This window comes from Myotis daubentonii, chromosome 1, assembly GCF_963259705.1.
Source record: "Myotis daubentonii chromosome 1, mMyoDau2.1, whole genome shotgun sequence".
In the NCBI taxonomy this organism is placed as follows: domain Eukaryota; kingdom Metazoa; phylum Chordata; class Mammalia; order Chiroptera; family Vespertilionidae; genus Myotis; species Myotis daubentonii.
The window spans coordinates 86,594,133-86,598,689 of NC_081840.1; the positions used below are offsets into that span (position 1 = coordinate 86,594,133).

The 4,557-nt window shown below is 43.3% G+C and overlaps 1 non-coding gene across 1 annotated transcript; it reads right to left on the bottom strand.

Moving 5' to 3' along the window:
* Nucleotides 1–1,331: 1,331 nt before the first annotated feature.
* Nucleotides 1,332–1,438, bottom strand: LOC132223431 (U6 spliceosomal RNA). Its single transcript, XR_009450474.1, has one exon. It is a non-coding gene; the product is annotated as a U6 spliceosomal RNA (small nuclear RNA).
* Nucleotides 1,439–4,557: the final 3,119 nt, after the last annotated feature.

The window sequence follows — 4,557 nt, forward strand, 5'->3', positions numbered from 1 at the left end:
TATTCAAAGTGATGAATAGCAAGAACCTACAACCAAGATTACTTTATCCAGCAAAGCTATCATTCAGAATTGAAGGTCAGATAAAGAGCTTCACAGATAAGGAAAAGCTAAAGGAGTTCATCACCACCAAACCAGGATTATATGAAATGCTGAAAGGTATCCTTTAAGAAGAGGAAGAGGAAGAAAAAGGTAAAGATACAAATTATGAACAACAAATATGCATCTATCAACAAGTGAATCTAAGAATCAAGTGAATAAATAATCTGATGAACAGAATGAACTGTTGATTATAATAGAATCAGGGACATAGAAAGGGAATGGACTGACTATTCTTGGGGGGGGAAAGGGGTGTGGGAGATGTGGGAAGAGACTGGACAAAAATCGTGCACCTATGGATGAGGACAGTGGGTGGGGAGTGAGGGCGGAGGGTGGGGCGGGAACTGGGAGGAGGGGAGTTATGGGGGGGGGAAAAAAAGAGGAACAAATGTAATAATGTGAACAATAAAGATTTAATTTAAAAAAAATCAAAAAAAAATCAACTGGTATAAATACAGATGTAACAAGACAATAAAAGACAGAACTTGGCTGGAGAACCTGGACACAGAACCTGGCTATGATGATCACCTGAAAAAAAAAAAAAAAAATCTCATATCCAATATCATTATCCAGTAACAATTTTGGGTATGAACTAATAATGCTTACAGTCTTCACAACTACTCACAGATGGTACTTACCATAAGAAATTAATTTTTATGAGTAGTTCCTTCCCTTATTAAATCTTAGAAAATTTTATTTTCAGAGATTGGTAAATTGAAAAGGCTACCGAGAACTTCAGTTTATTTATTTATTTATTTTTTTTTTTCAAGCAAAAATATTTATTTATTTATTTATTTATTTTTTTTCACATTTTTTTTTATTTTTTTTTTTATTGCTTAAAGTATTACAAAGGGTATTACATATGTATCCATTTTATCCCCCCGCCCTAGACAGTCCCCTAGCCTCCCCTATCACCCAGTGTCTTATGTCCATTGGTTATGCTTATATGCATGCATACAAGTCCTTTAGTTGATCTCTTACCCCCCTACCTCCTGCCCCCCAACCCTCCCCGACCTTCCCGCTGCAGTTTGACAATCTGTTTGAGGCAGCTCTGCCTCTGTATCTATTATTGTTCAAGAGAACTTCAGTTTAAATACAATAAAAAATTAAACATGTCCCATAAGTATTGAAACAAGTCAGAAATTGTTCAACCTAAGAATTAAGGTATTTGGTTAAAATGGTTAAATTCAAGACAAGCACACACAAAAAGACCCAAGTTCCACCAGAGCAGGGTGCAAAATATGGAACGCTTCACGAATTTGCGTGTCATCCTTGCGCAGGGGCCATGCTAATCTTCTCTGTATCGTTCCAATTTTAGTATATGTGCTGCCGAAGCGAGCACGACAGAGCCCCCGTCCGCCAGTTATTTAAGGCGGAGCGCGCTCACTCCTTACAGGTTACGGTGACTGGGTCGCGTCCTTTGGCGGTGACCTCGGAACGGTGAGGGGCACTTGATGCCACGGGACCCCTCCCGAGGCTCGCGTGTTGGTCGCGGTGATAGCTTGGCTGCGATTGAGCCGCGGGGTTCACCTGTCGCGCGGGACATGCAAATGAGCGCCCGGGGCATCTTGGGTAATGAGCGCGAGGCGGGGCTGAGAGTCGTCAGGCCGTGGCGCTGGTCCGCGGAGCAGGCCGGCCTCTGCGCGCGGGGCGCTTTCGAGGGCCCATGGAGCGTGAGAGGCTCGGTCCTGGCGGCGTCCGCGGTGCGGGAGGGCTGGGCCAGGACAACGCAGTACTTCCAAAGCAAGTTGTTTCCCACTTAAATGTCCTCTGATGAGTATAAAAAAGAAGTAATTACTCAGCCATTATCACACCTTGAAAAGTTAAGGTAATTCCTGAATATCACCTAATATTCACTGTACGTTCAAATTTCTTTGTTTCAAAGATGGCTTTTATTGTTGGTTTGCCAAGGATCCAAGCGCAGTCCCGTTTACCGCATTGTATGTGGTTACGTCGTCCTTTAGGTCTCTCTTTCTCCGACGGCACCCTCCCCATCTCTTTTCCTGCCCTAGGGGGGAAACGGAATATTTGCCTCGTGTGGCGTCACAGATCTTGCATTTTGGAGCGTCACAATTCTTGCATTTGGAGCGTCACAATTCTTGCATTTGTGGTTACAGATCTTGCATTTGGAGCGTCACAATTCTTGCATTTGGAGCGTCACAATTCTTGCATTTGGAGCGTCACAATTCTTGCATTTGTGGTTACAGATCTTGCATTTGGAGCGTCACAATTCTTGCATTTGGAGCGTCACAATTCTTGCATTTGGAGCGTCACAATTCTTGCATTTGTGGTTACAGATCTTGCATTTGGAGCGTCACAATTCTTGCATTTGGAGCGTCACAGTTCTTGCATTTGGCCCGTTTCTTACTGATAATGTCTATCTCTCTATCTTACCTGTTCCGTGGGAAGTCATAGGTCTAAGTGCCCAGCGAGAGCCTGGGTGAGTGTTGTCGGCCTGCGGTTCATTGCTGGGGCGCGTCCCAGCGTGACGCTGGCGATGTCCGGCTGAACCGGGGGGATCAGGGGAGGTCCCCCGCTTGACCCCTCCGTTACAAAGCTTCTCATCAGTGTTTCACTTAATGAGTTTAGAATGCAAGGATGGACGGTGCAGGTAGAGCTGGTTGACTTTTAACGCTTGGCTCCTGCGCTTTAACGATGCAAACTAGAGGCACCTGGTGTCCGAGTTCTGTGTCCGGAGGAAGAAAACCAAGAAAACAAAACCAGGAAAAGAAATGAGGGAAGAGTGCTGATGCGGTTTGAGTCTCTGGAGCATTCGTTCCAGTCCACAGTTTGGTCGCAGGAGCTAACATCTGTCTCCTTCCTGTAAGAGGTTCTTATGCAGCCACTGCATGTTGGCCCTGAGTGCTGGCTCTCCACCACCCCTCTCACGGGGGCTACCCTTCAGCTGCATTTATTTGTGTCGAATCAAATTGGGTAAGAAGTAGCTCCACCTGCCCTCATCTCCGAATGTAGGCTGGTGTTTCTTTTCCGGGTATTTTCTGAATGTTGTCTTGCTGGGCCAGCCATGTATTGAAAGCCCCATCTAGGACAATGTGCTAGAGACATTAAAATTTAACATCTTGGATTTCCTTATTCTGTTCTCTTCTTGCTATTGCACAGTCGTCTTTTCCTCCTGTTTCTTCTTCTCCCAGTCTGCACATCCCCCCATGTACGTGGCATACTTCACTAACTGAGCACATCTACCCAGCTCACTTTATGCCTCTGCCACTAAGCTCATGCCTTCCCACCGCACATTTGCATCATTAAAACACTATTGACTTCTGCTAACCTCAACAATATTTAGGATTACATACTTGCACTTTGACAAAAACAATTCTTGGTCTTATCACTGCTTAGTTATATGTAAATCTCCAGTCATTTTTTAGAGGGCGATAGTGTATGAATCCATTTGGAAGTCATGTGCAAAAGTTATGTTAGTTGGCTTTTCAATTAATCTTTTGTATTCTGAGTTAAGATTGGACTCAAATGAGAAGAGTCTTAATAGGCAATGTTAACAATTGACTGTAGGTGAGATTGATTTAAAGGATTTTTCTTAGCTTATCTGATTTTTTAACAAAATTTTTTTTTAATATTCTGGAACATTTGGACTCTATTACCAATAAATGTTGTCATAATAATTCCAACTATTTACATTGGCAGTGGAATAATACAGTTATCTGTTTTTTCTTAGTAGTATAAAAAACTGTGGTGCATCTTACAATCAGTGACATTTTAGATCCAAAGAGGTTGTAGTACCTCATTTTTCAGAGAAGGGAACTGAGGCGAAGTGTAGGTAATTTTCCAGGGCAGGGCTGGCACGGGTCCTACCATCTTTGGGGACCAAATGCATTGCTCGTTACACTGTACCTTGTAGTATTACTAGGTCATACTGTTTGCACTATGTTACAAGGAAAAGAAGGAGACGTCAAGCCTGCCATTTTACAACATTTCTGAGTTCTCATTGGACTGCAGCAACAGAAGAGCACGCACTGAGAAGTGGAAAGTCTACCTTACTATTATTATTATTGTTATTTTTAATTCACATAAAGGGAACATTCAGTGATATGACTCAAGTGAAACAGGCAAAAGCCACAAGTCATTTCCTCTTCAGGAATTTTGCTCTAATTAAAAAGAAGAAGAAACAACCCACATTTCCACATCCTCTCGAACAGGGAACAGATGAGTCACTAGAACCACAGCATCAATGACCCAGCTTTACCTGGCATGAAAGTGGTGAACTCCAGCTGGGGAACAGAGGTTACAACTGGGCTTCAGGTTGTAATCTCCTGGGAAGCTTTTAACAGTACCAGTGTCCAGGCCCACCCAGAATGAACGTTCTGACATAATTGTTTTTCTGTCTTTCTCTGCTGTGAGCTCAGTCTTCATAAATCTGCTTCAGGATTGTCAACAGCCTTCCTTCTTCCCTCTTGGCCCCTGTTTTTTCCCATGGGACACGCTGTC